Here is a 20981-nt window from a genome sequence, read left to right as displayed (position 1 = left end):
TGTATGAAGCTGTCAGAAACACAGTAATCAACATACTCCCTGACAAAACTCCATGGGCTGGATTCTCCGCAGCCCCGCATCGAAATCGCGTTTGGCTTATGGGGCGGAGAATCGACATTTACGCCCGAATCGGGCCCGGCGCCGCTCCCGCAATTCTCTGGTCCCCGGGGAATCGTTCGCCCACGAATGACGACGAGCGGCTGGGGGGTTATTGCCAGAAACCCTCCTAGCGATACTCGGGTCCCGACCAGCCGAGTTTCCAACGGCGTGGCTCTAACCACGTCTGGCCGGTCGGGACTCAGTCCGCAGCCACCCTGATGGGGGGGGCCTTAAGGGCGGCCGGGGCAGTGATCGGGCGGGCCAGATGAAGCAGTGCGGGACAGATTGGTGGGAGCTTGTTTCTTAGTCCTGGTCCGGATCCGCCATCGAGCTTGGCGCGGCCGCTGGAGGCCATTGCCATGCGCAGGCCCAAAACTGCGAAAATCACTCCAGCGTGGGGACATAGACCTACTTTTGGAGAATCCAGCCCCAGATCTATTGACAATTTTAACTAATAATGTTTTATGAAAGTATATTTTAATTCTAGTCAGAGCCATTCAGATTTCCTCTATCAGGAAAAGATACTGGCTGCTATCGACTCAAATGGGAACAGAGTCCCGTAATGCGCACGATTAGCCAAGTGTTTCCTGGTGCTTCGAGGGCAGCAAAACATCACGCTATCGAATGGCCATTCGGGTAGATTGGGGGCCTCAGTGGGGAACACACTAAGCCACACTTAGTCCCATTTCCTGCACTGACGAGCTGAGCTCGACAGAACTCCTCAGTGCAGAAGAATGTATATAAAAATATAAGGGGGTCCTCAGGCACCCCCCCCCATTGCACACTGGACCTGATCCATCCTGGCAGTGCCCCTGCCAGGCTGGCACCACCAGTGCCAGGGTCCCACCCTGCCCAGGGGAACCCACCTAGGAGCTTCCGATCCCCTGGAAGACTCCCACGAGTGTCATTCCGTCTGGTCCCCGTTTGTGAGGACCAGCACTGAACGACGCGCGCCTGGCATTCCTAAATCGAGGTGGGTTACATCCCACACCTTGGGTAGATTGTGGGAATGCATATTAGAATGAGATTAGCTGTCTCACTCTAATATGCAGATTTGCTAAAAAAGTGATCCCGCCCACATTGGGCAGGATTCATATCATGGGTCTTTCGAGATCATGTTTGATCTCGCGAGGCGAGAGCTGGATAGATCCCAGAAGAGGAATCTCCCGGCATCTACCAGCCTCACCGCGCTGCTTTTCAGGAACTGCCTAATCTAGAAACGAACCTTCCGCTGATCTGCAGATTCTAGTTGAGTACATTTCTAGGATAGTTTTGATACTATATTATACATAAATGTCTAGACATTGGTTATTTCTCCAACCGTTCACCCCAAGAACCGAGCTGCAATCCAGCCACCCTGAAGATTATGTGGCCTCCTCACTCTACCGAATGGGAGGGCTTGACATGAAATAGAGCAGTTTCAAACCAATTCCCCCCCCCCCTCCGCCCCGCCCCAAGAATACAAAACTGCACAAAACGTGAGAAATGGAAACACCATAGTATTGTTGCAGGGGGACCTCTCCTACTGTTGTAGTGTGTTTTTAAAGTCAAAGGAAAGGGGCTTTCCAGCTGGCTGTGTTAAATCTGTTGAGGTATGCGGAATACTGATCGTGGGCTTTCTTAAATTGGAAGTATTCTAATCCTGAGTGCTATTATTCTTGGTGAGCACAATTATTCACTTCTAAACAAGAACTGGCATCAGATTATGTTCAATTTAAAGCACAAATGAAAGGGTAGTCTGTTTTAACATCTCAATTTGCAATTAACTTCAAAACCAAAACACTTCCTGAACTAAATCAGCTGATTGTTGAATTAATGTGATACTTTTGGTGCGATATACTGCCTGCGTCCGACCAGTAGTGGGGCAAGAAGTGGTCAGTAGATGCCATGCTGGCATTGTGCCTACAGCAGGGTCGGGCCCTGGCGTGCCCTGCCCTCATGATGTGGGGTGCAGGAGGGCAACAGGCGAGTTGGGAAGGTGTTGGGGTTGCCTCGGGGAGGGAAGAGAGATCGGGGATTTTTTTTAAAATGCTGTCCTGATCTCTTCCTGCATTGAGGAGCCCCTCTCATCGGAGCTCTGCTCTTCAGTGCAAGAAATGACGCAGCCTCAGGGGGCGTTCCCCGCCGGAAGAGGAAAACAAGACAGAGTGCCATTAGATTACAGGTCCAGTGCTAGGAACAACCCTGTTAATCCCGTATTCTGTTTTATTTTGTTTGCATCTCGCAATTTCACTGTTTCCGAAAGATTAGTAAAAATCTGTAGATTATTCCACAAATGATCAAAATGTAATTATTTGACAAAAAATATACATGTGTGCATCTATTGACTGATGAATATCAATGTCAAACACCCATCACTTTATTTGGCCAGAAGAAATCGGTACGGTCTTAAGACCCACATACACGGTGCTCAGGCTATATACTTCTTACATCATTATTGCATATCAGTTTTTAAGTGGAATTGATTCAGTAGAATTCCCAGCTGTGCAAATGGCCCTATAACGTTTTTGAAGCTTTGGTTTTTGGAGGCCATACTTGCAATCAGTTGTTTAAAAACGGCACACCTGTAGTCCTTGCAGTTGAAAGGGATTTGTAGCTACTACGTTATGGAATCATAGAAAGTTTACGGCACAAAGCAAGGCCACTTAGTCCATCATGTCTGCACCAGATGAAAAATGAGCCACCCAACGCAATCCCACTTTCCAGAATTTGGTCCATAGCCCTGCAGAGATCTTTTAACTGAGTTGAGGGTTTTCTGCCTCTACTACCCTATCAGGCAGTCAGTTCCAGACCCCTCACACCCATCTGGGTGAAATATTTTTCCTTACCTCCCCTCTAATATTTCTACCAATCACTTCAAATCTGTGCCCCCTGGTCACTGACCTCTCAGCTAAAGGAAACAGGTCCATCCCATCCATTATATCCAGACCCCTCACAGTTTAGTACGTCTCGATCAAATCTCCCCATAGCCTTCTCTGTTTGACACCTTTGGGTTACATTTTAATAAATTAGTATCAGTTCCATTTAACTATTTAAAATAATGGAATTACCTCAGTTCAATGTAGTGAATATTCTCCACTAAAATTGCTCTCGAAAACAAAAGCATGCTAATAGTTTTTATGACTCCGGTCTTACGAATCAATTTCCACAGAACCATCACAGAACACCCTCTGGTCTCATGGTTCATGGTTTTTTTTCATGGTCACTCTTTTAAAACAAATATTTATTATTAACACGATATTAAACTCTTTAACATCACACACAAAAATAAATACCTCTTAAACAATACTACTAAATACAGTAAAAGCAATATCCTTACTTACTATCTCTATTCCCAATTAAACAACGAGAAAGGAAAAACATACAGCTCTCCACCTATCCTCCATCCCAATGGCACAAAGTAATACTTGTTTTCCAGAACAGATTTGGCTCCTGTTAGAACCCCTGAAGACTCTGGCTCAAAAAGCTATTCAAACTGGTTTGCTTCCTCTTTAGACAAGTCTCACGGTTTTAGATACTATTAATCTTTTTTGTTTACTCTCCTACTGTGAGAGCAAAATACTTTACTTGTGGTCTAAATGGTAGCCAGATCAGAACTCACCTCAAAAGCCTTCTCAAAATGTCTGAATACCGTAGTTCAGTGTTTTTCAAATGTTTTTGCCTGGAACCCATTTTTTTCACCCGCCCATCCTTTGGGATCCATGCTGGCCGAACTTTGCGACTTATGCCAGCCGACCTTCGCGTCCCTCGCCCTTCGAACTTCGCGACTCACTCCTGAATCTCATGGCTGTGCCCTATCATCTGCATCAGCTCTGTGATAACCTTGTCCAGAGCCTCGGCATCTGGCTGGGACCCAGCTGTGTCCTTGGATCCAGCTGACCTTGAACTGCTGCCTCTCTTGGAAGTTCCTGGCTCCACCTAATGTGCATCAGCAACTGTGTGGTGCTCACCAGATTGAGAACTAGATGCCTATCCACTAATGTCGCCCACCGAGGTGTGTGTCTCTGCGCTTAGTGGAAGGTGCGGGTAATGGCTGTGACACCACACTGTATTCTCTTGGATGGTTGTGGGGGGGTCATCACTTGTGCCAAATTTTCCACTTTCTTGTCAACAACTCCACTAGACTCCTTCCCAACTTCTGGCAACATTCTGGGAGCTGGCCGGGCTCATTTTAAACCCCCCTCTGGGTCACCAAGCTCCCGCCCCCACCAGCAGCAGCATGTTAAACGCTGGCTGCCCATTAATTGGCATGAAATTGTGCAATTCCTTTTTTTTTAATATAAATTTAGAATACCCAATTCATTTTTTTCCAATTAAGGGGCAATTTAGCATGGCCAATCCACCTATCCTGCACATCTTTTTTTGTGTTGTGGGGGCGAAACCCACGCAAACACAAGGAGAATGTGCAAACTCCACACAGACAGTTACCCAGAGCGGGGATCGAACCTGGGACCTCGGCGCCGCGAGGCCACAGTGCTAATCACTGCGCCACCGTGCTGTCCAAAATCGTGCAATTCCAACGTTCACGGGCCGACGCAGACAACACGGCCGAATCCAGACCCATTGATCACACGTACTCGATGAGCACAAAATTCAGGCTCGAGTAACTGAAGAGTGAAATATTTGAGAGCATGTAGTGTCACTATCATTGAGATCTTGTGGTAAAAAAGAAGCCTGGAGTTCTCTAAAACAGCAATGCAAAGAGACAAGAGAGGTGAATCCTTTGAAAAATTAACTTTGTGTTCGCACGTGAGTTTCAGTTAAAAATAACATCCAACTCACCATCAGATTATAACTTTTGGCAATGTAAGGTGGCTAGTGTTTTAGTGCTCGAATATTCCAGACTTCTGCAGTAAGCCCAACCATTGCCAGCACAGGTGGCCTTAAGAACAGACTTTGATTCATAATTTGTGCAGAAGACACAGCCCAATGATTTTCTTTTAGACCTAATCTAGAACATAGAACATAGACCATTACAGCGCAGTATAGGCCCTTCAGCCCTCGATGTTGCACCGACCTGTGAAACCACTCTAAAGCCCATCTACACTATTCCCTTATCGTCCATATGTCTATCCAATGACCATTTGAATAACCTTAGTGTTGGCGAGTCCACTACTGTTGCAGGCAGGGCATTCCGCACCCTTACTACTCTCTGAGTAAAGAACCTACCTCTGACATCTGTCTTATATTTATCTCCCCTCAATTTAAAGCTATGTCCCCTCGTGCTAGACATCACCATCCGAGGAAAAAGGCTCTCACTGTCCACCCTATCCAATCCTCTGATCATCTTGTATGCCTCAATTAAGTCACCTCTTAACCTTCTTCTCTCTAACGAAAACAGCCTCAAGTCGCTCAGCCTTTCCTCATAAGATCTTCCCTCCATACCAGGCAACATTCTGGTAAATCTCCTCTGCACCCTTTCCAATGCTTCCACATCCTTCCTATAATGCGGCGACCAGAATTGCATGTAATACTCCAAATGCGGCCACACCAGAGTTTTGTACAGCTGCAACATGACCTCATGGCTCCGAAACTCAATCCCTCTACCAATAAAAGCTAACACACCGTACGCCTTCTTAACAACCCTCTCAACCTGAGTGGCAACTTTCAGGGATCTATGTACATGGACACCGAGATCTCTCTGCTCATCCACACTGCCAAGAATCGTACCATTAGCCCAGTGCTCTGTCTTCCTGTTATTCCTTCCAAAATGAATCACCTCACACTTTTCTGCATTAAACTCCATTTGCCACCTCTCAGCCCAGTGCTGCAGCTTATCTATGTCCCTCTGTAACTCGTAACATCCTTCCGCATTGTCCACAACTCCACCGACTTTAGTGTCATCTGCAAATTTACTCACCCATTCTTCTACGCCCTCCTCTAGGTCATTTATAAAAATGACAAACAGCAGTGGCCCCAAAACAGATCCTTGTGGTACACCACTTGTAACTGGACTCCAGTCTGAACACTTCCCATCAACCACCACCCTTTGTCTTCTTCCAGCTTGCCAATTTCTGATCCAAACTGCTAAGTCTCCCTGAATCCCATGCTTCCGTATTTTCTGCAGTAGCCTACCGTGGGGAACCTTATCAAACGCTTTACTGAAATCCATATACATCACATCAACTGCTTTACCCTCATCCACCTGTTTGGTCACCTTCTCAAAGAACTCAATAAGGTTTGTGAGGCACGACCTACCCTTCACGAACCGTGTTGACTATGTCTAATCAAATTATTCCTTTCCAGATGATTATACACCCTATCTCTTATAAACCTTTCCAAGATTTTGCCCACAACAGAAGTAAGGCTCACTGGTCTATAGTTACCGGGGGTTGTCTCTACTCCCCTTCTTGAACAAGGGGACAACATTTGCTATCCTCCAGTCTTCTGGCACTATTCCTGTAGACAAAGATGACTTAAAGATCAAAGCCAAAGGCTCAGCAATCTCCTCCCTAGCTTCCCAGAGAATCCTAGGATAAATCCCATCCGGCCCAGGGGACCTATCTATTTTCACCATTTCCAGAATTGTTCACACCACCTCCTTATGAACCTCAAGCCCTTCTAGTCTAGTAGCCTGAATCTCAGTATTCTCCTCGACAACATTGTCTTTTTCCTGTGTGAGTACTGATGAAAAATAATCATTTAGCACCTCTCCTATCTCCTCGGACTCCAAGCACAACTTCCCACGACTGTCCTTGACTGGCCCTACTCTTACCCTAGTCATTCTTTTATTCCTGACATATCTATGGAAAGCTTTAGGGTTATCCTAGATCCTACCTGCCAAAGACTTCTCATGTCCCCTCCTGGCTCTTCTTAGCTCTCTCTTTAGGTCCTTCCTAGCTAACTTGTAACTCTCGAGCACCCTTACCGAACCTTCATGTCTCATCTTTACATAAGCCTCCTTCTTCCTCTTGACAAGTGTTTTGACTGCCTTAGTAAACCACGGTTCCCTTGCTCGACCACTTCCTCCCTGCCTGACAGGTACATACTTATCAAGGACACGCAGTAGCTGTTCTTGAACAAGCTTCACATTTCCATTGTGCCATCCCCTGCAGTTTTCCTCTCCATCCGATGCATCCTAAGTCTTGCCTTATCGCATCATAATTGCCTTTCCCCCAGATATAACTCTTGCCCTGCGGTATATACCTATCCCTTTCCATCACTAAAGCAAACGTAATCGAATTGTGGTCACTATCACCAAAGTGCTCACCTACCTCCAAATCTAACACCTGTCCTGGTTCATTACCCAGTACCAAATCCAATACGGCCTCGCCTCTCGTTGGCCTATCTACATACTGTGTCAGGAAACTCTCCTGCACACATTGGACAAAAACGGACCCTTCTAAAGTACTCGAACTATAGCGTTTCCAGCCAATACTTGGAAAGTTAAAGTCCCCCATAACAACTACCCTGTTGCTTTCGCTCCTATCCAGAATCATCTTTGCAATCCTTTCCTCTACATCTCTGGAACTTTTCGGAGGCCTATAGAAAACCCCTAACAGGGTGACCTCTCCTTTCCTGTTTCTAACCTCAGCCCATACTACCTCAGTTGACGAGTCCTCATCAAATGTCCTTTCTGCCACCGTAATACTGTCCTTGACTAACAATGCCACCCCTCCCCCTCTTTTACCACCTTCCCTGAGCTTACTGAAATATCTAAATCCCGGCACCTGCAACAACCATTCCTGTCCCTGCTCTATCCATGTCTCAGAAATGGCCACAACATCGAAGTCCCAGGTACCAACCCATGCCGCTAGTTCAACCACCTTATTCCGGATGCTCCTGGCATTGAAGAAGACACACTTTAAACCACCTTCCTGTCTGCCGGTACACTCCTGCAACTTTAAACCCTTACTCATGACCTCACTACTCTCAACCTCCTGTATACTGGAGCTACAATTCAGGTTCCCAAGCCCCTGCTGAACTAGTTTAAACCCTCCCGAAGAGCATTAGAAAATTTCCCCCCCAGAATATTGGTACCCCTCTGGTCCAGGTGTAGACCATCCCGTTTGTAGAGGTCCCACCGACCCCAGAATGAGCCCCAATTATCCAGAAATCTGAAACCCTCCCTCCTGCACCATCCCTTAATCTTGTCCTGAAGCAGTTGTAACAATAGGTATTAACTGCTGAAGTGCAACATCTTCACAACAAGTTGGCTCATTTGGAATGTCCAACCTGCAACATATCTCATCTTGATACTTTTGGCCTTCATACTTAACATAGGCTGGCGTTAAAGTGTGTTATAACATCAATTTAGCACTTCTGCCCACTATATATGGCATCCTTAATCTTGCTTAACCAGAATTTTCAAGACTCTTCAAACCATAACTCAACAGCTGTTTTAAAATAATTGGAAATTTGAGCACCTGCACCTGCAATTTGATGAGCCTTGTGGTGTGGGAACTAATGCAGTGCAGAGATGTATTTGGCTATGCCTTGAATAACAACAATCTAATTGAAGCTGTTCCACTTCTATAATGGTTGCAGATGCAAAGAAGCCATGTGATGGTTTTATTTTATTTACTGATTCGTCGGATGTGTGTCCACCTGGCTAGGTCAGCATTTATTGCCCATCCCTAATTGCTCTTGACAAGGTCGGTGGTGAGCCAGCTTCTTGAACCGCTACAGTCCCGTCTGTTGTAGGTATACCTGTTGCTGTCGAGAAGGGAGTTCCAGGAGCTCATGGTGTAGGGGGTAGGATATTAGCTTGGACCAATATTTCACACCAATATTTTACCGGCACAGTCCCATCTTTCACCGCATGTCTCCTCGTCAATATTGATTGCCAACTCCTTCTTGCAAGACAGCAAGGCACCCAACGTGCTAACGCAGATTCTAGAATTTAAAGTATCATAGAACTTGCTAGTTAATTGTTTAAGCTCCACAGAATTCACGATTATTTCAACCAGGGAGATTGAGGATCAAGACCTAAAGTTATGATGGAAAAAGGTTCAAGTTGTAAATGCTTCAAAAAGGAGTGTCTTGGGGTGTCAAATTACAGACATCGATGCTCAAAGGATGACAAAGAAGCATCTCTGAACAAGTCTCCCAGCCTACAAATAAACGCATGCCTCTATCTGTCCAAGTGTTGAATCCATGGTCGATTGGGCCAGGTGGAAAGTCTGGACTGCCCTGGATAGGAGAGTGGAAGTCAGTTTAGATCTCCCATCTAGTTGACTGATCAACCTCCATACTCATAAGAGTATTAATTATAATAGGATTATCACACTTATCAGAATCTGCCTTAAATTCACCATAAGATCTGATCTGCAGAGGATAAACTGGCTGGTCTGTCCTTCCTAACCCAACCCCTTATAAACCTTAAATAAGAGGCCAGCTGATGTAGCCTAATATTCGGGGCCCCTGGGAGTTGGAATTTAACAAACTTAAGGTGAGGCTTCTTCTTATTCCAGATAAATTAACTAATCATTCTGTTGATTTCCGTAACAACTCTAGCCGACAGTAGTATAAGGCAGAATCTGCAGGGGATACAACAATCTTGACAGCACATTCATTTTTTATCAGGCGGATCCTTCCCAGCCAAGAAACCGGCAGGGCTGAACAACGAGCTAAGTCGCACCTAATAGCTAATAGATGCAATCAACTGAAGGAAATTGGTCCCATATAACTGCTAGACGAAAGGGTAATTGAAACAACTAGATATTTAAATTCTGATGGAGACCATTTAAAGGGGAAATTAGTGTCATGAGAATGTTGCTTTAAGAAATGGTGAGCTGCACATGTTACTGCAGTGATGTCAGAGTGTGGGTGGAGCTGAGCTCTGGTTCTGCTTTTTAGTTTCACTTTGAGAAAAGCTTGGGTGTGTCTCTGTCTTCTTGGTTTCGTTTTTCAGTGTGTTGCAGCTGAAGTCATCCAAAGCAGCTGTATTGTTGATCTCTCTGCCATGAAGGACTGTCTCTTGAGCATTTGGTGAATTCAGAAATGTAAATGTTTTCAGTATTGAATGTAAACCCTGATGTGCTTCTGTTTAAAGGTTGTTAAGTCTTTTGGATGTTAAAAGGACAGCTTAAAGGATTACTTAGTGTTATATTCTTTGGGGGTTATCTTTGAATTAATGGTTGCTAAGATATTCACTGTTTGTTTTAAAAAGGTTAACTTGAGTTCATAGAATAAACATAGTTTTGTTTTTAAAAATTATTTTCCATTTCTGCTGTACCACACCTTGAGAGTGGGCCGTGTGCAATCTATTAAAAGTTGTGGGTCAGGTGAACTCCATGATACACTTTGGGGTTCTCTAAACCCTGGCCCATAACATTAGTGAGGGAAGGAGGTTCACCCGCTGGCATAGTCTCAATCTAATAAAGTTGATCTTAAAACTGGAGAAGGCACTAAAAATCTATCACCAAACCAATAATGGTGGGAACCGACACACCCGAGTTCGACACAAACAGCAGCATGTCATCCACATGAAGGGTGATCTTGTGCTGCCTCTCCCCACACTCTAGCCCCAATAGCCAGTGCAATAACAAGGGGGATAGAAGACACACCTGGATAGTCCCTCTCTGGAGCTCGAAATTCTTCATCTTTGATCCTAATCACCATAACATATACACCAAATATTTACACTCAATGTGATCAAGTGTCTTTTCGGCATCCATGGCGATCAACAACCCATCGTGCCCATTTCTGAAAAGCCTGAATCACATTCAACAGTCTTCTGACATTGTTACTGGAGAATCTACTCCGAATAAAGCCGGTCTGGTCCTCCCGAACAATCGTCTACTGGAGAATCTACCCCGAATAAAGCCGGTCTGGTCCTCCCAAACAATTGTCGGATGGACATCTTCTAACTTTCTCGCTCGAACTTTAGACAATAATTCAGGTCAACATTCAGGAGAAAAACTGGCCTATAAAAGGCACATTCCTCTGGATCGTTTCCTGTCTTCAAAATCAAGAAAATATTAGCCTCAGGAAGTGTTGGCAGCAACAAACCTTCCTCAAAAGAACAGTACATACCCACCAATAATTCCAACAACAAATCTTTAAACTCCCTGTAGAACATAAAACCATCCGGTTCCGTGGCATTGCCTAGCTGAAGCTCCTGAATGACCATAGCCCCCTTTATCTTTAGAGACAGGAACATTCAGAAACAAGTGTTGGCTCCCCAAAGCCTCCGAAGTCTAAGGAAAGAAAAAATACATTCCATATCTGCCATCGCATCACCAGACTGATCTGACCTATAGAGTTCCACATAAAAAGCCAATTAATCTCCTCTATTCTCATAACTCTCCCTCCCCCAGAACATTGTACAGAAGGGATAGCCCTAAACGCTGCCTTCTTCTTAGTTAAGCAGGCCAAATACTTACTCAGCTTATTTCCAAATTCATGCAGCTTCTGCCTTGCAAACTTTAAGCTTCTCTCAACCTGTTGAGTCAATAAGGAATAGAGAGCTACCCTTGCTGTGTTAACCTCCTTCAATAATTGCCTGTTAGGAGCCCTCTTATATCTTTCTTCTGCTTCAACCAAACAGACTTCCAGCCAGCGCTGGTTCTCCTGCGTCTATAAGAAATAATTAGCCCTCGAGCCTAAGCCTTACATGTCTCCCAGAAGGGGAAATATCAGGGGCTGAGTTGACTGAAAGAAAAAACTCGCACTCTTTCTTGAAGTAAGTAGTAAATGAAATATCTTAGCTAGAAGGCATCAAACAACCTAGTTCTAGGCCGGGAGGTTTGGGGGGACACATCAGGCAAAAATTCCATTAAGCTAGGAACATGGTCTGAGATTACAATACTACCCAGAGAACAGGAAGATACCAGATGTAAAATCACCCTTGACACCAAAAATTCATACATTCAAGTGTGACATTGATGAGAAGCTGAGAAGAATGTAATGTCTCCATCTCTAGGATGTATGGTCCTCCAAGCATCTACACGCACACATCAAGGCCAACGCCTGAGCTTGCAGTATGGGCGGGTTCTCAGCAACCAGGAACGTATCTACCAAAGGGATCAGGCGGCAGTTAAAGTCACTAGTCACAAAGGGGTTAGCCCCAAAGCCAACACTTTAAAGTCCAAAAAAGCCTGAGTGATAAACTCTGGAGAGTAGTTCGTACACATTCATTATTGAAACAATATCTCCATGCACCAATCCTCGAATGATCACATATCTATCACCCTTGCCATCAGCACATGTCTCTACCTTCAAGGGGATGTTCTTGTTGATCAGAATTGCGACATCCTTACTACTCGGTGAAAAAGAGGTGAAAAAACCTGCCCCATCCATTTCTGTTTCAATATTAAGTGCTTATCATCCAAATGAGTTTCTTATACAAGGCGATGTACACTTTCTCCTTCTTAAGAAGAGAATCTGTTTTATTTTGATGGAATGTATGGGGTATTCATCATTCTGTGAGCAAATTTTAAGATTAACTGCTGCTATTACATAAGCCACAGAAGAATAGGACCAGATTTTCATGCCACAATTAGGCTTGCATCGTGGCATCTCTCCCCAAACTCATTTTACACCAGAGACACCAAATCATCCTTAATACGTTCCTTACACAAACAAAAGATTTGTCTGTACAAATACAGGAAAACGCCAACAAGACAGAGACCCCATTATAATAATAAAAATGCAAAAGAATCATGACCACTATAATTATAAGGGGGCATTCCTCAATAAGACTGACTGGAGGATTAACTCCTTGGCCATACTGTCATTACCACCAGAATAAACGTCCTCAACAAGGAGGAGAGAAAAAAATCCAACAAGGGAATGGGAGTCAAATGCCCTCCTGCATTCTAAACTCATCCATGAAGACCTGTATCCACCAACCACCTACTGGCGATAGCGCCACTTGATTTCGCCATTATTAAGACACAAATAATAAGAAAAGACAATGGATAACAAGCACACGACACATCTACCATAACTAAACTAATAACACCCACAAAGAAGAAGATAATCAATATAGTGGTCAAATATTAGCACCTCCCTTTAAACAGGATAAAAGACAGTGGGCTTGATTCTCCGGCCTCGTTATGTTCTCGCTCAAGCGAAACGAGGCCGGTGAATAGCAGGAGAGGCCAAAAACTAGAACTGTGCGCCAATCGCCAAATAATTGCGATGCAACCGGTCCGCTCCGGTAGGCAAAACCGGGATTTCACGGCAGCATGGTGAGAAACCAATTATCACCACCTAAGCCCTATTTCAATATAATAGGAGCCACCCCAAATCCAAGGGCCTCCTGTCATTCAGCGGCCTCCCCAGCAACTGGTCACGCTGGCGCAGATTAGTACTCTTTTGAAAAAATATGAACCTGGCGGAAGGGCCTCTGTGGGAGCCAAGGAGTTGAGTAGCCATCTTTGCTCACAGGCAAAGAGCCTGGGGGCACTGGGCTTGCTGCCCCAGTGCTCAAGAGGGGGGGGGGGGAGGCCATGCAGCTAAAGGCTATAACTTATGGGTAATTGGCAATCAAGATTAAGTGATCACTGCACACAACCAAGTGGATTCCCGTGGGTGGGCGGGCCATGTAGCATGTGGGAATCATTGCTTAGCATCCCAATCAGATAGCGATGCCTGGACACTGTGCCTGAACACTGCGGGAGGCAACACCACACATGCAGCAGCCAACATCCGAACAACCAGAAGATGGAACACAGCACCGGGGGGAAGGCCGGAGGGTGGGTGAGTGCCATGTGGAGGTGGCCAGCACCCGGCCCAGTTGACGTTATGAACTGGTGTCCGGGGTACAGGGTCTGTGGTCTGCTTCAGGGCGTTCCGGGTGGGACTGCAAATTAAAGTAACAGAGGCATCCTACTGGTTGTGCATTATGGTGTTTGTTCGATACAGATCCCCACTCTCCCAATGCTGCTGACCCTCCCCATCTTCCCAACCTGCTGACTTGCCTGGGGATTCCTGCCTCCATCTGATGTGCTTCATCAGCAGTGTGATGCTAACCAAATAGTTCCCCAGAAGACTGTCCACTAACATTTCTCACCGAGGTGTGTATATCTGCGCTGGTGGAGGGTGGGTATAACAGCTGTGCCGCGACAATAAGGGTTGCGTCCTAGAAGCTTTCTTCCAGATGGTCTCCTGGGCAGCAGGAGATGGTGCCGTCTGGGATGGGCCGGCGTGGTTGACTGGAGGACCTGCGGGAGAATGGATATGTGGTCAATGGGAGGGATGGGTCAGTTAGTAAGGCAGTACTGACTTACGTTTGACAGGTCCTCCGGGTGGGGCCCAGTGGTTCCTCACCTCTGCGGCATCCAGCAGCCTCCGCGTGGGTGACCGCTCTGTCCTCGGTCATCCCAGTCACCTCTATGGTCCACTCATCGAAGGAGGTGAGGATTAAGACCGTCACCCCACTGCCAGTCTGGGTCCCACCCTGCCGATTGTGGGAGAGCTTTTCTTGCGGGCGAGGTGGCAGTAGCTGTCAGCTTGGGGAATGTGACCAGGACTGGCTTCCAGTGTCGGAAAATGGTCAACACAACCTAAACCGGGCAGCAGGAGTGAGTAGACACCAGCACCACCCCCACACAGAGGGCATCGCTAGCCACATATATGGCTCACAGTGGTTGGGGGTGTGAAGAGACGGTAGGGGTGTGAGAGGGGGAGGGGGGGGGTGAAGGGGAGGGTGGTGGACCGAGGGCTGGGGGTTGCCTGGGGGGTGGATGCTCCCTTGGTGGGGTGGGAGTTGGTGTCTACTCACTCATGCTGCCCAGTGTAGGTCGTTGACGTTTTACTGGCACTGGAGACCAGACCTCCTGGTCACACTCCCCGAGCTGACAGCTGTCGCCACCTCATCCCAGGCAGCACTGGCTGCCTTGTGGCTCACCCTCCGGAACCCTCTGGTGGAACAGGACATCTCTCCTGGCCTCCACAGTGTCTAGCAGCCTTCTGAGGCCTGCATCCCCATACTGGGGCTGGTCACCTCGGTACGATTGTTGAGAGCTGGCTGGGGTGGCTGGGCAAGTGCATCTTAAATGCTGCTCCACCTTTTGGGGGGGGGGGGGGGGGGGGGGGGGGGGGGGGGGCTGGCGAGCGCGGTGCCGGCGATTCATCTGGTGAGCCATCATCTGGTGAGCCTTCATTTGAGACGGAAATCCCATGAGGCCTGGTTAAGTGGCCCAATTAATGTCGGATTGCGCTGCCAGCCTCGCTCAGGCGAACGCCGGGAAGCTTGCGGCAATTCATACTTGCTACCACACTTAGAAATTTTTCCAGAGAATCGCGCCCAATAAGTTCAGACAAACAATACCGTAATAGGGAAAGAGTCTGGATTAAAGTTTACGTTTGTCCGAGTTGCAGAAGGACAGCCCAAATCCTTGTCCTTCATGCTCTTGATGAAGGCCAAGGCAGCAGTTGGATTACTGAAAGATTTTACGGCATTGTCGGATATATCTTTCAGGGTTGCAGGATAAAGCACAGCATAGTTCACTCCAGCTGCCTTTAGGTGCCTTTGAACCTCTGTTATGGGCCAGAGTTTAGAGAACTCCAAAGTGTATCATGGAGTTCACCTGACCCACAACTTTTAATAGATTGTGGTATGGGGAGCGCACGGCCCACTCTACAGATGTGGTAGAGCAGAAATGGAAAAGTATTCTTTAAAACAAAACAATGTTTATTCTATGAACTCAAGTTAACCTTTTTTAAAAATACAGTGAACATCTCAGCAACCATCAATTCAAATATAACCCCCAAAGAATACAACCCAAGTAATCCTTAATAACTTCCCAAACATCCAGAAGACAGAAGAAACATCTTTTAACAGAAGCACATTAGGTTTACATTCACTACTGAGAACATTTATAATTCTAGAATTCACCAAATGATCAAGAGATAGTCTTTTCATGGCAGAGAGATCAACAGTACACCTGCTCAGTCTGACTTCAGCTCCAACACTGAAAACAAAACTAAAACACACCCTGCAGCAAACAGCCAAAAACGAAAGTAAAAAGCTGAGACAGCACAGCTCCACCAACTCTCTGACATCACTGCAGTAATGAACACCCATTTCTTAAAGGTACTCTCACGACAGATATTTATATACACACCCATTTATAAACACCCATTTCTTAAAGGTACTCTCACATGACACCGCCCCCCAAGAAAGAAAATAAACCATCAACTTCAAGATTGTTTCATTTTTCACCTTTTCACTAACCTTTAAGAAATGCACACAGTAAATATACTTTTTCGTTTCAAAAAACAACACACGCAAGCAGGTATAATAATATAGTCCTTTTTTTTTTTGTTCTTCTTCCTCCAACTGAAATCTGTCTCGATTGACAGTCTCTTTGAACAAGAAGGTCTCTGTACGATCCATCCAATTCTCTACGCCTCGGCATTTCTCTTTAAAGTCAGATACTTTAGTTCAATCTGATCACAGAGTCCCTTGTAATTCTCCAACACAGGAGCATTGCTAATCACAGCTTTCAGACAGTCAAATGCATGTTGAAACTCCACTATCCACTGAAAGTCCATCAGTGGAGCAACCACGCTACAAAACCTTTGCACAAATGTTTCAATCAAAATCCACTCATGCCAAGAAATCGCATTATTTCCCTTTGTCTTGAGAGTATCGGAAATCCTCAATAACTGTTGGTTTCACATCCCGTGTGACCATTTGACCCTGTCCGATTGTATGGCCAAGGAAAGTGACTTGGGCTTTTCCAAATTCACTTTTGGCTAGGTTTACCACCAAACCCGCCTCTTGAAGTCGATTGAATAACTTCATCAAATGTTTTAAATGTTCTTACCATGTCTGGCTGAAAATTATTAGATCGTCGATGGAAACCGCACAATTGGGTAATTCCGAATCGACTTTGTTAGTTAACCGTTGAAACGTGGCTGGGGCGTTTTTCATGCCATATGGCATAACTTTGAATTGGTATACACCATCACAAAAGCTGAAATTCCCTTCGCCCTTTCGGATAAAGGTACCTGCCAGTAACCTTTACGTAAATCCAGTTTGGAAATAAAAACCGATTGTCCCACTTTCTCAATGCAATCCTCCAAACATGGGATAGGATAAGAGTCCATTCTTGTAACTGCTTTAGCCTTTCTATAGTCCACACACAACCGTTGGGTACCGTCTGGTTTAGGTACCATCACTATGGGTGAGCTCCATTGGCTGCAACCCACTTCAATTATGCCATTTTTAAGCATACCCTCAATCTCTTTGTTCACCTGTGCCAATTTTAAAGGGTTAAGTCTATATGGATGTTGTTTGATTGGAACAGCATTTCCCACATCTACATCATGTATAGCCATTTTAGTACTTCCCAATTTAACTCCACAAACTTGCCCATGTGATATCAATAACTCTTTCAGGTCAGTTCGCTTTTCCTCTGGAAGGTAACTCAACAATTTATCCCAATTTTTAGAACATCCTCGTTTTCCAATTCAATTTGAGGTATGTCAAATTCACAGTCATCTGGATTTGGTTCGTCACTTTGAGTTAGAATCATTTAAACCTCCTTTTTCTCTCCTTCCCTTTCAAAGTACTTTTTAAGCATATTCACATCACACTCGGTGAGTTTTCCTTCTATCCGGCGTTTTTAATCACATAATTTACCTCACTTAATTTCCTTTCAATCTGATACGGTCCACAAAACCTTGCTTTTAAAGGTTCACCTACCACTGGTAACAACACTAAAACTTTATCACCACTGGCAAAACTACGAACGGTGGATTTCTTGTCCGCTACCCGTTTCATCACATTTTGTGCAACTTTTAAATGTTGTCTAGCCAATTCACCTGCTCTATTTAATCGTTCCCTAAAATTTGACACTTAATCCAATAATGTAATTTCCAATTTCTCACTCACCAATTTTTCCTTAATCAATTTAAGTGGTCCTCTTACCTCATGGCCAAAAATTAGTTCAAAAGGACTAAATTTGGTTGACTCATTAGGTGCATCCCTAATTGCAAACAGTACGAATGGAATTCCTTTATCCAAATCCTCTGGATAATCGTGACAAAATGCCTCAACAATGTCTTTAATGTCGGATGCCACCTTTCTAATGCTCCCTGCGATTCTGGATGGTACGCAGTTGATTTAAATTGTTTTATTCCTAAGCTATACATAACTTCTTTGAATAACCTCGAAGTAAAATTTGATCCTTGATCCGATTGTCTTTCTGTGGATAGTCCATATCTAGTAAAGAATTTAAGTAACTCCTCCACAATCTTTTTAGCTGTAATAGTACGTACTGGAATGGCCTCTGGAAACTTAGGAGACACATCCATTGTCGTCAAAAGATATTGATTCCCACTTTTCGTTTTAGGAAGCGGTCCTACGCAATCAATTAAGACTCTTGTAAAAGGTTCCTCAAATGCTGGAATGGGTATTAAGGGTGCTGGTTTTTTCACTGCTTGAGATTTCCCTATCACTTGACATGTGTGACACGATTGACAAAATTTAACTACATCTTTGTGTAGTCCAGGCCAATAAAAATGTTTCGGGATTTTAGCTTGAATTTTCATTATTCCCAAATGACCTCCCACTGGTACCTCATGTGCAACTCACAACACCTCCTTTCTATACCCTACCGGCAATACTACTTGATGAACTTCTGCCCAGTTTTCATCTGCCTGCATATGTAAAGGTCTCCATTTTCTCATCAAGACATTACTTTTACGGTAATAACACTCTGGCATCCACTCAGATTCCTCTTACGTGTATGCTTTCTGATACATCCGTTTTATTTCTACATCTTTCTGTTGTAACTCCGCCAATTTTCATGAACTAAAAATATCCGCCTCATCCTTCACCTGTTGTTCTTTTTCAACCATCTGATCGAAAATGGTTTCTGATAATTGCACTTCAACTTCATCTTCACTCTTTGATTTATCCTCTTGGCTTAACCTGTGACTTTGCGACCTTGTTACTACACAATCCGGAGAAATCTCAGGATATTCGTCCTTCAACACTTCAGTTGTCTGATTTTGCACTGGCTTATCAACCACAGTAGGCAGCACTCCCACCTGCAATCCAGCTATCTCATTATCCAAGATAAACTGTATTCCTGGACAAGATAGTTTCTCTATTACTCCTATTATCTCTTCACCGCTCTTCACTGGACTTTCCAACCTTACCTTATATAATGGAACACTACTCCTCTCACCCTGAATTCCACATATTACCACCTTTTCTGGCAACATTTTTCCCAAACTACATAACTCCTCATCTCTTACCATTAAAGATTGACTAGCTCCCGTATCTCTTAAAATTATGACTTCTTTACCTGCTCCTCCTAATACACATGAGTAAACTTTACCCACACAAGTAAATTCTTTAAAGAGATCTGGCACCTTCTTATCAATCACCTCTTGATCAGGCTGTACGATCTTTTGCACCTCCTTCGCTTCACTTGGGCTTTCCTTTACCACTTCAACAAACCCCACTGTCTTATCCTGTTTTACCACATCAGCCTTCCCAATGCTTTTCTTCAACCACCAACACTGTGACTTTACATGGCCTAGTTTATTACAGTGAAAACATTTGAAACTTTTCATTTCTTTTCCACCCTCCTGAATTTCTTTTTTAATCTGAGGTACATTCTCCTTATTATCTCCTATCAGATCACCTTCACCACTTGAGTATTTCTCATGTCCCCAGTTTCTATTCCTCACAGGCTGAAACTGATGTCGGAAACCAAGCTTTGATTTCTGAACTACTTCATAATCATCTGCCATTTCTGCTGCTAATCTCGCAGTTTTAACCCTCTGCTCTTCCACATGAATTCTCACTACATCAGGAATTGAATTTTTAAACTCCTCCAAAAGTATAATTTCTCTGAGAGGTTCATACGTTTGGTCTATTTTCAAAGCCCTTATCCACCTATCAAAATTACTCTGTTTGATCCTTTCAAACTCCATGTATGTTTGACCAAATTCTTTCCTTAAATTTCTTAACCTGTGTCTTCAGACACTAGTTCATATGCACCCAAAATGGATTTTTTCACCTCCTCATGTGTCCCAGGTACCTCCTCCGGTAGTGATGCAAACACTTCACTAGCCCTACCTATCAGCTTTGTTTCAATCAGTAATACCCACATGTCCGTGGCCATTTCATTTGTTTAGCCACCTTCTCAAATGAAATGAAAGAGCTTCCACCTCCTTCTCGTCAAACCTTGGCAATGCTTGGACATATTTAAATAGATTCCCACCAAGCCTTCATCTTTGACGCTCTTTCTCACTATCCTCATCACTATCAACAACTGTATGTTTCCCTTTACGTCTGCCAATTTTAACTGACTGTCCTGTTTCATGGCCATTTTCTGAAGTTCAAACTCTCTCTATTTATCTTTTTTCCTGATCTGTATCTCCCTTTCGCTTTCTTTTTGTTCTGCTCGGGCTATTCTTTCTGTTTTCCTTTCTTCTCTCTCTTTTTCCTCTTTCTCTCTTTCATATTCAAGTTGCTTTAATTGTTTCTCATGTTCCATTTGTTTAAGTTGTAACTGAATTTTTGCCATTTCCAATGAGTCAAACTGTATCTCAGGAAACTTCAAATGCTTAGCCACCGCCATAATTACCTCATCTTTTCGCATTTTGTCAGGTAACGTTAACTGCAATGGTTTTTGCCAAATCTAACACTCTGCTTTTACTCTCTGTCCGTAAGGTACTGCGTGTGACCGTCTCCACCCCCAAAAACTTCAGAGCCTCTGAAAGAGCCACTGTCCACAACACACTCCCCACTTAAACTAGAATACCACACCTGATAATCAACCACAATATGCTCACCCCTCACTGTCTTTAAGTTTACTAAGCCAATCCAATAGATAGACTTTTATCCCGGACGAGCCCCCAATTTGTTATGGGCCAGGGTTTAGAGAACCCTGAAGTGTATCCGTGGAGTTCACCTGACCCACAACTTTCAATAGATTGTGGTATGGGGAGCACACGGCCCACTCTAC

The 20981-nt window shown here is 44.5% G+C and overlaps 1 protein-coding gene across 18 annotated transcripts in view; it reads right to left on the bottom strand.

The window, feature by feature from the left end:
* foxp1b (forkhead box P1b) overlaps positions 1–20981 on the bottom strand; it is a 739458-nt gene that overhangs the window by 308015 nt on the left and 410462 nt on the right. The gene's annotated exons all lie outside the window — the stretch shown is intronic.

The sequence above is a fragment of the Scyliorhinus torazame genome, chromosome 13, assembly GCF_047496885.1.
Source record: "Scyliorhinus torazame isolate Kashiwa2021f chromosome 13, sScyTor2.1, whole genome shotgun sequence".
Classification (NCBI taxonomy): domain Eukaryota; kingdom Metazoa; phylum Chordata; class Chondrichthyes; order Carcharhiniformes; family Scyliorhinidae; genus Scyliorhinus; species Scyliorhinus torazame.
The sequence above is the reverse complement of the archived record's forward strand: the minus strand, read 5'-3'. Positions and strand labels throughout refer to the sequence as shown.